At 45.9% G+C, this 12,839-nt stretch overlaps 1 long non-coding RNA gene across 2 annotated transcripts in view; it reads right to left on the bottom strand.

Annotated features, from left to right (window-relative positions):
- The window catches only part of LOC309610774, a 217,182-nt gene that overhangs the window by 153,421 nt on the left and 50,922 nt on the right, over positions 1-12,839 (bottom strand). The window contains exon 4 of one of the 2 annotated variants that reach the window (XR_014234157.1): positions 7,672-7,742. The exons of the other annotated variant lie outside the window; for it this stretch is intronic. This is a non-coding gene — a long non-coding RNA (uncharacterized lncRNA). The remainder of the gene's footprint in view (positions 1-7,671; positions 7,743-12,839) is intronic. 2 annotated transcript variants of the gene reach the window in all.

The following is a 12,839-nucleotide window of genomic DNA, read 5'->3' as shown; positions in this document are numbered from 1 at the left end:
CCTAACTGTCTGTGTCTTCCACGTCCTGGTTGTGTTGGGGCCACAGTGGCACACGCAGCACCCCGCATGCACCCCAGGGAGGCAGGTGATTCACCAGCCTGTACTTTCACCGCATTCCTTTGCCTCTGGGAACTAAGTTCAGGATGTCGGCGAGCAATTCCAAAGCCCTGTGCAGCTCGGGTCCCAGCGGCCTCAGCAGTGAGCTCTTCACCTCCTTAATTTAATGGCAATGATGCATCCATCCTCTAGAAAATTCCAAGAGGGGAAATGTGGGAGTCGACGCCGGAGCTCTGTGCGGTGAGGGCTCCAGGGGCAGAAAAGACACTGAGGCACAAACGTCAAGGTCCTCTGCAGAGGACGCAATGCTCAATATTCCTCCCCGGCTCCCACCCTCCCTCCACCGCCCGAAACAGACAGCCCAGGTCCCCACGTAGGCTGTCTGCCCCACGCAGCACGCCCCTTTCTCCCTGTCTGCCTACCTAGGATCCCGCGACCTGTCCTTGAGGGCTGGGACCAAAGGCCCCCTTTAGCAGCGGGCACTCACCGGGGCAGGGCGGGGGCGGGTTTCTAACCTGAGCATTGACGGCATCGCCTCTACGTGGCATCTCCACTTCTTCTTCTCCCATCCTCTCTTTCCATCGCTCCAATCAAGCTTGTGTCTCACCAACCAGCAAAAGTGCTGCGAGGGCCACTGCAGCCTGAGGAAGCCCATGGTCTGCCTCAGCCCTCATGCCTCCTGACCGGTGAGCAGCGGTGGGCGGCCCGGCCTCTCAATCCTCATTAGTTGGCCTTCTCCACTCGGCATCTGCTTCCCAAAGCTGCTGGATTTCCCTCTTCTCGTCGGCCCTCCTCTGCTGGCTCCTCGGCCGATTCCCCCGTGTCTCCTGGAATTCCTAATATTGAAATTCGCTGAATCCCTGAGCTTGGTCCCCTCACGTCCACACTACACCCTGGGCCATCGGTCCTCATCTCACAGCTTGAAATGCCATTGAAACGCCCACGACTCCCAAATCTATATCTCTAGCCTGACCTCTCCCCTTAATTTTAGACTGATTTACCACATTACCTACTCGCCATAGCATCTGACCATCTGACCGATTATCCACACAGACCCCTCCTATCAAAGTTGAAAGAAATTCAATTATTGGAGTTGCTCGGGAAATCTGGGGCCTCATCTTGGACTCCTCTTTTTCCCACCCTTCCCCCAATGCATCAGCAAATCTGGTTCACTCTGTCTTCAAAGGCTCTCCAGCCACTTCTGACGAACTCCACAAGCAACACCCAGGACACCCCAGCCATCACTTTGAAACAGGAGGGAAGGGGGCAGGGAACAACCTTTAAAAGAATGACGTAGTCATAGTACATGACGAAAACTAGTGAGAACCAACTGGGTCCAAGATGGCAGAAGATTCAACTTCCAGTAGACACTGAGCCTCATTATACACTCATTGTGATACATCAGCATCTAAATGATGCACCCACCAGCGCCATGACAGTTCTGAGGCCAACCATAAAAGGCCAAAAAGGGGGCGGTGGCCCAATTCCTAGAAATCCCCACCCCTTCCCCAAAATAGTTGGAATAATCCTCCCACTCATTAGCCTATGACATTACCCAGCCCATAAAAATTAACCACCCCATACTTCGAGGCCTCTTGCCTCTTGCCTTCCGAGGTGGCCCGCACTCTGTCTGTGGGGCATGTTTCTCTCTAAATAAATCAGATTCTTACGTATCACTTCATCTCGCAATTCTTTCGCGACGAAGAAAGAACCTTAAATTCACCAGCAACAACTTCTCTCCTGCATTAATGCAGTTGCCTTCTCCCTGGTCTCTCTCTTGCTCCCTTGCCCCCCTGTGAATCTGAACACAGCATAGTAGGTAAAGGGACATTAAATACTTAAGTCACACCTTACCTCTGCTCTGCTCTGATCTGACTCAGGAAAAACACCAAAACCCTTCCATGGCCAACAAGACCCTACGTGATATGGACTCACGATGTCCTCTGGCCCCTCTTCCGTTGTGCTCGCCTCACTGCCTGAGCCCCCTCCACACGGGGCTCTTCAGGGTCTTTGAACACACCAGCTACACGCCCTTAGCGCCTTGGCACTGGCTGTTCCTGTTCCCTGGGATGCCCTCCCCAGCCCTTCTCTGTCCCCAGCCCGGTGTTCACATGGGCACCGCCTTCCTCTCTTCCTTCCTTTATGACTCAGAGACCTCCGTGCCCACCCCATTAGCAATGCCGGGTCCCCCATCCAGCACACCTCACCCTGCTCTATCTCTTTCCTCCAAAGGCTTAACACTTTCTGACACACCCTGTATACTTAATTCTTGCATCTACTATCCACCAATTGCGTCCCTTCCCTAGAATCAAGGTGCCCTTGTGCCACAGGAGTCTTTATCCTTTTCATTCATGGATACATCGCAAGCACCAGCCAGAGGCTTGACACACAGTCGGTGGGTAACGGATCCTCGCCTAATGAGCGAATACCCTTCATTCTTTACATGTTAACATCTTGCATCTTAGTCATCAGCCCACTGGACAGAGAGTGGGTCTTGTCTTGTGCTGTGTCCCTTGCCTTCAGCATGGTGCCTGGCTTGGAGCAGGCAGGCAGCCAGTGCTTGAGAAACAAACACATGAACAAACAAGCAAGGAAGCCAGTGCGCACACACTCTGTCCTGCACTGACCTTGTGCTTCTCCTCTCCTCTCAGACAAGGAAACCGCCCTGACTCTCTTTCTCTTATTGAAAATGAACACCGGAATTCATACCCTTTTTCCTATGGAATGGAATATTTTTAATAGGTTTGGGATACAAACATCCAATTCCTTTTTAGTACTGTGGAGGGGAACAGCAGGAAATAAAATCGTCCACGACACTGGAGTTCTACTACAGGTCTTACTTTCTGATGGTTTGCAATGTCTTAAAGGCTGAATTTTGTCCCCCCCCAAAACACATATGTTGAAGTTCTAACCCCCAGGACCTCAGAATATGACCTTATTTGGAAATAGGCTCTTCAAAGAGGTAATTAAGTTAAAATAAGGTCATGAGGGTGGGCCCTAATCCAATATAACTGGTCGCCTTATAATAAGGGGGGATTAGGACAGAGATACATACAGAGCGAAGACCACCTGAGGACCCAGGGAGAAGCCGGCTGTCTGCAAGCCAGGGAGAGAGAATCAGGAGAAACCAACCCTGCCAGCACCTCAACCTCCGCCTTCTAGCCTCCAGGACTGTGAGAAAATAAATATTTGTTGTTTGAGCTCCCCAGTTGGTTGTACTTTGTTACGGCAGCCCAAACAAACTCATCCACGATGATAATCATATTAACCATCAGAGCATGAGATTTCAAAATTAAACCACCGATATTTAGAGTCCAGAATCAGAGGGGCTCTTTTTCTCCTTCACAAGGAAATTGTCATGAAGGAGAAAATTCATGCCAATAAAGGACCTCTGTTCATTCTACACCCAAATGCAAATACCAACCACAGCTGCTATTCTCATCCTATAGCAGATCATCTGCTTCAATAAAAGCAAATTTTCTACCACAAAATGGTTTTATCATAAATAGCAATTTCTCATCATAATTAATTAATCATTAGACAACATTTTGCCCTGTATTGACTATTGGAATTTGATTATTCATTTTTTATCCTTTCCTTCGCTACTTATTTACTTCCCTAGAGAAGACAGGACATTTCTTGAGTTAAAGTTCCTGATCTTTATATGACCCTTGCCAACTATTCAAACACAAAAAGCCATAAAAAAATTATTATGGGTCAATTTAACAGAAATCCAAAATTCTCTCTCTCTTTTTTTTCCTAGCTACTGAAGAAATATCAGAAATGACATAGAGAAACTGGAAATCATTTCCCGCTTGCCAGCATATCTTAAATTGACGTGGCCAAGAATATTCCTTGTAATTGTTAAATGAATTTAGATATTCTTGATGTATTGTTCTTTGCGTGAAAAATCACTCATCATTCTTCTTTGGCTATCTGCCTTTTTTTCCAAGAATAGAGAAAGTTGCGTAGGACACACCAAAAAAAGTATCTCCTGCACACAGGACATTGGCTAAGGACCACTTTTAACCTCACAGCTCAGGGGTGCTTTTATTACAAAGGTCACATCACACCCAAAGCACAACATTGAGATCTGCTCCTGGAATCTTAAAGTACAGGAGGGAGGTTGACTTTTCCTTAAAGGAAAATAGAGATAAATAATTATGCCTTTTGGAGGAAAGGCCTCCTATGAAACCTCCTTAAAAAGTCTCAACATCTGCAGTCTTCCCGGCTAGCAAGCAATATTAACTAAATGTCAAGACAACCTACAAATATTTTAAAAACCTAATAAATCATCTCCTGATTAGTTTTACCTACGAGTGTAGAATCATATTGGGCTTGGCTTAAATGTTATAAGAAAACTAGAATAATTCAGAAGAAATCCAGCTCTACAGATTTTCCCCCATGTAAAAATTACATTCTGAATGATGTAGTTTTCTTGCTGCTCTGTACCTCAGTGAACGCTGAGTGAGTGCAAGTGATCTGTTGCCCTACTCTGTGTCGTAAGGATTAAAATAGGGAAGGTAAATTTTTATAACTCTGTGTTCTCTTAAGCTTATCTAAAGAACATCTATTGTTTGTTAAAATAGAAAGTGGGTTTACATTTTTAAGCAATTTGATTTGGACATTTTTATTTTTGGAACAAAATGGAGTTTCTATTAAATGCTTCATGCAAACCATAAATAAACTTTGTTTCCTCTTTTGTATTCTAAAGCACCTTTGCAGGACTGCTGATATCCCAGTGGTGCATCATGATGGGGGATATTTGGACCTTAAGCCCCGTGGGACCACACCAGCAGTTTACAAGTCATTCAAGATGCCTACCGTCCAGTCTCTACCAGGCTGACTACCAGGTGTTTAGAATCTCACCCCATATGTGCATATGGGCCCCATAGGATACCAATGCTCTCCCTTATAAGAAACTTACTTCATTACATGGCAGTAGCATTGTCTCCTTCAACTAGCATCTCTGTATCTGCTGGGTTCGTGTCCTCACAGGACCAGACCTGTCCTTGGTGGTCTAGCAGCCAGCATGCCATGTTGGGATGCTGGCCACGCGCCATCTCCAGGTTCGGGGTCTTGGGACTAGGGCAGAGGCCCTATTCACACACTAGGCACTGAGATAGGACCATGCCACTGATGTAGGGTGGCAAATGTTCTCTCGCGAATGAAGAACCCCTCCATAAGAACAGAATCACCGAGTAAGCCAAGGAAGTGCAGTATTTTTATCTGAAACCAGAGGCATTTTGACAGAGAAGCCTTGAAAACAAAGTGTCAAAGCTCCACTATGGAATAAAGATGAACAGGAGTGATTTACCCAATAGGAGTTACCAAATCCTGGGAAAGCCTCTGCAAGTTTAGGAACTGGGTGAGGAATGGGCCCCTGACCTCAGCATCTAATTACTCGGGGCGTCAGGACAAACTGTTAAACCCACACTGCGTGCCTCGAAGGAAAAGGAGTTAATTTACCGTGAATCATGACTGTATGGTTTCCTGCAGAAGAATCCTCATGGGTCCAACTAGCTAAATGTCCATGCTTACTTTAAAAAGTAAATAATGCCACCCACTTCCTTTTCATGGATTTTTTTACTATCTTCTCTCTTCACAACATACTATAAATATATATATTTATACAATATCTAAGTGGTATAAATATATATTTAATAAATATATAATACAAATACATATATACACAGACCCCTACTTAGGATGGTTCAACTTATGATGTTTTGACTTTACGATGGTGTGAACGCAATACTCATTCAGTAGAAACCATACTTCTAACTTTGACTTTGGATCTTTTCCTGGGCTCGTGCTCTGTGGTCAGATCCCCTCTCGTGACGCTGAGCAGGGCAGCGAGTGACAGCTCCCCGGCGGCCCCGCGACCACGAGGGTGAACAGCCAGCACACTGACCGCCGTTCTGTGCCCACACCACCATTCTGTTTTTGACTTTCAGCACAGTAGTCAATAAATGACATGAGAGAGTCAATGCTTCATTATAAAATAGGCTTTGTGTTAGATGATTTTGCCCAACAGTAGGCTAATAAGTGTTCTGAGCACATTTAAGGTAGACTGGGCTAAGCTGTGATGTTTGGAAGGTTAGGTACATTAAGTGCATGTTTGATTTATGACATTTTCAACTTATGGGGGATTTATTGGGATGTAACCCCATTGTAAGTTGAGGAAGATCTGTATTTATAAATATTATATACATGACACTTACTCATAAATACTTATGTATGTGTGTGTGTGCATATATATATATATATTTATATTTATATATATTTACTCATGGTTCAGGAAGAATTGTAAACCCTTTTCATGTCCATATGTGCTGGGTTTCCAGGTGTGCTGGTGTCCAGCTGTGCTGGGGATGGACGTCAGTGAGCTCCATAGTCAACAGCCTCACAGCCAAACACAAGCTCCAGGGCAGGACAATTCCAGCGACGCCCTCGCCAGGCCCTCCCCTGGCTCACCTGTGCACAGGGGAGCGTCTGCACACAGCACTCACCTGCACGCACATGTATACTATATGGCACATGAGCTCTCTGCTGGCGGGTACCTGAGGAGTTTTTCAAGTCACAGTCTTTACCTCCATCCCTTACCCATACGTCCGACTGCATCTGGGCTGCCTCTATTACCTCTGTTTCTGTAAATCTGCCTCTAAAAAAGGTACAACTCCCTAAAACACAGCATCTTCACTGGAAGAAGAGCTCCTATCTTTCCAACGTACACTTGCACCAGCTGAATTAATGGGGTTCACAGTGAGACCAGAGGGGGGAGGCTGTGTCTGGAGCGCCATCAAAGGGGAAACCACCGCGGATTTGGCTTCTTTCACGACGGGGGAGCGGCTGGGGGTGCACGGGGATGGGAGTTGCATTTTCTCTTTCTTTTCTTAGATTTATATGGTGCTTCCACTTCAAAGAGCTCCCCTCAAGGGCCCACATACTAAACATCTTTTAAAACAGAACAGACACGACTGAACAGAGGTGTAACCCTGAGAAGAGGAAAGAAAATGATCGAAATCTGTCCAGCTAGTTGGCCTCGGTCTGTGTGTCTGCTTCAAAGAAAGCGTCAGCAGTTGCAGGAGAGGAATCTTGGAGGGTATTTATTTGATTTCCTTCATCCCGTTTACGTGGGGAGTGGAAAGGGAGGTCATTTTTGAGGTCGGGGGAGGATGGCAGCTCGGACCTCAGGAGCCAACGGACATCAGAGAGCGGGTTAAAATGCCAGCTCACCCCAAAGTGCTACGGAGCTGAGCGACCATCCCAGGGGCCTCCCTCGCTCCTCTCTGCCCTGTGACTTTGGTGACAAGTACAAATAGCAATTTATTCAGCAAAGCCTGGTAAAGGGCCGAATATGGCCCAGAAACAGGAAGAAGGAACACACAGATGGAAAGCACACAGGTAAAAGATGCAGACCCTGCTTCAAGACGCTGCCCACCATCAAGCGGGTGAACTCACAGGACAATTAAGCAGTCCAGAGCCCTCACCCCACGTGTTTCCGTGGAGCGCAGATAAAGCACCTCAGAGCAAACTCCCATTTGAAACAATGAACTATCGTAATGTGAGAATCCATCACAGCAAATCTTGAGTCTTAAAAAATAAACATACCTTCATCCATTTAATGAACATTCATTAGCTGTCACCTTCTACGTAGACTAGAGATAAAAGGACCCCCTTCCCTAAAAGAAAAAGAAAGAAAGAAAAAGAAAAACACACACTGTCAACAAGCACAAACACCCAAAGACCAGCAACAACAAACCATCCCTGCCTGGGTCGCGGGGAGGTAGAGCCCACTGAGACCGACGGGGCGTCGATTTCTGCACAGGCCACTGCGGGACATCATGGAAGGGCAGCCCACCCTTCCCACGGGTGACCTGCAGGCAAAGGCAGGAGGTAGGCAGGGGCCCGTCCATCAAAGAGTCAGACCACGGGGATGCCTATAAAACAAGGGATGTGTAGGAGGGCCAAGAGCTCGGGCCATCGTGCGAGCTGCTGCCGGGCCCAGAGTCCCAGGAGAGAACAAGCAGGCCGAGCTCCCAGCGGTCGAGCAGTTGGAGGAGATACAGGGGGAGCCCCTCGGGGTTGAGGAACCGCGGGCCCGGTTGCTGCCGCAGGAGCGCGATGGGCCAGCTGGTCGCACCGGCGGCTGCCGCCCTTCCACCCCCAAATAGTGGGGACCACGAGTGCCTCCTGTGGTCCCCACTCACCTGGAACCAGGCACCAAATGGAACGCTGGGAACATCAATCTCGCTCAGCTGAGGTGACCCAGCACAGAGCCACTGCACCTCGCGAGAGGGTGCCGGGACGCGTGGGCCGCATCCGGCCTCTTGCAGCAGGGGTGCCTGTGCGCAGGTGAAGGGATGCCCTACCCCGTTCACACACGGAGCCCAGGCCCAGCACCGCCTCGGGCGGGGAGCACGGGCAGGACACAACCTCCCGGGTACCCAGGCGAAGAACAAAGCTGTTAAGACTTCGTCCAGTAAGTGTTTCTACGTTGTGCATGCATGCATTACATGGAAAGGACTTTTAAATGTTTATGTAACTTGGTTTCGTTTACTTCTGCCAAGTTTTATCTACCCAAGTGCCCTAAAACCAATGGCATAAACACTCCTACAGATATCTACTGAGCTATTTATATGAATGGAAATAATCTACATTAAAAAATAACCATTTCTGGGCTTCCCTGGTGGCACAGTGGTGAAGAATCCGCCTGCCAATGCAAGGGACATGGGTTCGAGCCCTGGTCCGGGAAGATCCCACATGCCGCAGAGCAACTAAGCCCGTGCACCACAACTACTGAGCCTGCGCTCTAGAGCCCGTGAGCCACAACTACTGAGCCCACGTGCCACAACTACTGAAGCCCCCGCGCCTAGAGCCCATGCTCCACAACGAGAGAAGCCACGGCAATGAGAAGCCCGCGCACCACAACAAAGAGTAGCCCCCGCTCGCCGCAACTAGAGAAAAGCCCGTGCACAGCAACGAAGACCCAACTCAGCCAAAAATAATAGAAAAATAAAATAAATAAATTTATCTTAAAATGACCATTTCTGTTTTCAAAAAATAAAACTGGATAGTTTTCAAATAAAGGGCATTAAAATGATAAGCTTCTTAAAGCCAGGACCCTGGGATTCTCAACCTCCGCTGCACATTAGAATCATCTGAGAAGACTCACGAAAACAGAGCGTGTGAGTCAGGGAGCGGCCTCTGCATTTTTTAAAGCCCTCCAGGTGACTCCAGCGTGCCGCCACATTTGAGAACTAGTGCCTGCAGGTCTCTCATTTTGCTTGAATTGCACGGAGGCGTCCAAACATCTTGGATAAACTGATGATGGCAACTCCAGACTCACTTTCTTCAACAGTTTTGTTGTCCTGTCCCAGCTGTGAGCCCACAGTTACTGGCACGTGCATCTGCCCATTGAAGATACAAGCCACACAGATTTCACTGACAAAAGGATAATAAGAGAAAGGTAAATTGGATTAAGCCACATTTAAAGGCACACGCACTCAGTGTGGCAAAACAATCAGAAGTGTGTGGCCTGTTCCCTCTTCTCTGTGCCCTATAACCTTGTTACTTAAAAACATGGCTTCCTGAAAAGGTTACCAAGGACCGTAATGGACATAATGGATGTCGAGGAAAACTCATACGAGAGGAACACGGCTGTTGTTTCCATCATCCTTCCCTGCGAACCCCTCACTTTTAAAACCAGCCAAGTGAGGAGGCCAACTTCACTCTGAGTCAAGAACAAGAGCTGTGAATGTCAAGCCTTTGCTCCTTCAGTAACTTCACTCAGCCAACAGGCCACACGTAAGACTGATTCCTAATAAAGCAATGAATAAACACTACTTATTAGCTTTGGTGAACAGACAGAGGTGGAGAAATTAGGGTCTAATAAGATGACTGTGCGGCCCTTCCCCTCCACGCTTCCGGCTGCGGAGAACCACACCTGGTTTAGAACCTGGTTTACAGCATCGATCAGCCGGAGCTCACGCAGCCATGGACCTCCACCACCGTTCCCACAGCCTGGGTTCCCTTCAGACGCGCGGGGACAGCACCACTGTTTACTAGCTCTGTGGTCTTGCACCGGGCATTTCACCCAGGGTTCAATTTTCCATCTGTAAGATGGGATTAATGCTCGTAGCTTCAACACAGGATTGCGAGGCTTAAACGAGGGCGATCCACGTCAAATGCTGACGCTCGGCATTAGAACGGCAGCTGAAAGGCCCCCCTTCCCCTGTTGTCCATGCGTTTTATATCCCACCAACACGTTCCCTGAGGGTGCATACTCTTTCACACCTTTTTCCCTTTTCTGGCATCCTCCCTGCATCTACCAAGGAGGCACTCAATAAATCTTCATTGTACTGAATTGGCGCTGAATTTTTAAAGAAGTCTGGAGATTATTGTTTTAAATAATGTATCATCTTTTCCCAAGAGACTCAAACATTCTCCTTTCAAATAGCTTCGTCAGGTGCCCTAATAGTTTTGTACGCTTTAATGTAAAAAATGTATTAATGATAGAGTACGAAAAGGATTCTTTCACATCATCTCCGTGGCTTAATATTCAGTTGAAACATTTTGGTATAATAAATAGTGAGAATAATAAAGAAAGCCTGAAGGATTGCGGGTGCTCTTCTCTAAAGATCTTGCAACTGTTGCGTTCTCAATGCCCATTTCTGGAAGAAAATAGAAAAGTTCCTGAAATCAGGATGTTAAGAAAAAGTCAATCGGGAAGAGTAAAGAGAAAGGAGAGTCTTCTACTGCTTACGGAAACAAACAATGCCTAAAAAATAAATTAAAGCTGGTTGTCAACAGTCCCTTCTCCCCAGGGATGGATATGTGTGTAATAAAGATCTCCAGAAGCATCCACCCATATGGTTTGGTAAGGGTGCTCTGAATAGGCTGCCTTAAATTCTACCAGGAAGAGACTAAAGTGATTTAAAGTTTACATTCCTGTTGTAAATGGGCATTTCATTTTCTGTGTAAGGTCATATGATTTCCCTAGATTTACAGCTGCAACAAAAGACAACAGTTCAAACTTATTAGGTTTCTGGGGTGAAGTTTAAAATGTTAGGAATGTTAAAAATGCTCAAGTGTCAGGCTCACGCCTTTGAATATAGTCCTTGCTCTTATAGCATGAGCTGCCATCAGGCAAGTTGGGTATAACTGATCTGATAATTAGAGAACACAATTTGCATTATTGCAGACCTTTATTGATTATGAAAGACCCCTATCTAGTGCCCAGCAGAGGATAAAGAGGCTGCAATCCCACACGGAGCTCTCCTGGAGTGGCTGGTGCCTTGTTAAAAAGTTAAGAGAAGCCATGAAAAACACTGGGTTAATGAGAGTGAGGAAAAGCCTTAGGTCTTGAGTTAGGAGTTAGAATGAGAGTTAGGGTAAGAGCTGAAAAGACATTTGTTACGAAGAATTAAGAAAAATAAGCGTGCTCATTTTGTGTGATGATTTTACTTGGAATCTATTCTAAATATTCAGTGATATTTATATCTTGCAGCTTTACACTATGAAAAAAAAAGTATTTTTAATTGAAATTCCTACAGAATAAACCATTTTGTTGTCTGGGGCTTGAAATGCCAACTCCTTTTCCAATAGAAATAAATGTCGTTATGTAGGGATTTGTGTAGGGTTTTCTAAGGAAGGCAACTAATCAACTACAGAAGTAAAAATTTAAATATAGCAGATCTGACCACTTATTGAAGTGAACAGCTGTCCTCATCATAGTCAATGAAGCAAACATTTCCCACAAAAATCTATGTTCTTTCAGGGCGCTTGGCCACGGGGTCTATCTTCTCTCCCTGGCCTTGTGTCAATCAGAATTTTTAATCTGCAGAGTTGCATGCCCCCCCTAAAATAACCAGCCACTTTGTCTAATAATAAGCAACCCAAAGGCAGAATCCATATGAGTTTAAATATCAAGATAAGTGAGACCCAGACATGGAGCTCAGACTTGTGGTTGCCAAGGGGGAGGGGGTTTGGGGGGGATGGAGTGGGAGCTTGGGGATAGCAGATGTAAGCTATTGTATATGGAATGGATAAAAAGCAAGGTCCTACTGTACAGCACAGGGAACTATATTCAGTATCCTATGATAAACCATAATGGAAAAGAATATTAAAAAAAAAAAAAAGAAGTACGGCCGACTTAAAAATTGCTTCAAAATTTAAAAGGTTAGATCTCATGTTAAGTGTTCTTACCATAATAAAATTTAAAAAATTTAAAGTATAATGTTGGTATTTAGCATACATTAAGTGCTTAATAAATATTAGTTCCTTGTCACACACAAAAAATGTATATATATGTATAACTGAATCACTTTGCTGTACAGCAGAAATTCACACAACACTGTAAATCAACTATGCTTCAATTTTTTTTTAATTTAAATAAATAAATAAAAAGATAAATGAGACCAAGGCACAAATATCCATTGGTGCACTTGAGAGTTTCTCACTTTCAAGGGCATCTCTAGGAACTGGTCCCAAATATCCAATCTGCATGTCAGAAAAGAATGAATAATTACAGGAAGGGCCCTGGCAGAAGATAAGATACATTTTCCAAAGGCGAGAAACTGCTACTAGCTCTCTTGCTTTTCAGCCCCTGGAGATGGTGTGATCTGTTCTCTGACTTGTCGTTTTGGAAATCACACCCACCTTTCTCCTACCACCAATGGCTCCTGCAGGCATTGTGTCCCAGCAGCTCCCCGCTCCCCACAAACTCCAGCACCCCTTCCAAGACTTCAGGCCACCCTCAACTCTGGAAGGCTTGTCAG

Source organism: Balaenoptera borealis, assembly GCF_965194805.1.
Source record: "Balaenoptera borealis genome assembly, chromosome: 14".
In the NCBI taxonomy this organism is placed as follows: domain Eukaryota; kingdom Metazoa; phylum Chordata; class Mammalia; order Artiodactyla; family Balaenopteridae; genus Balaenoptera; species Balaenoptera borealis.
The sequence above is the reverse complement of the archived record's forward strand: the minus strand, read 5'-3'. Positions and strand labels throughout refer to the sequence as shown.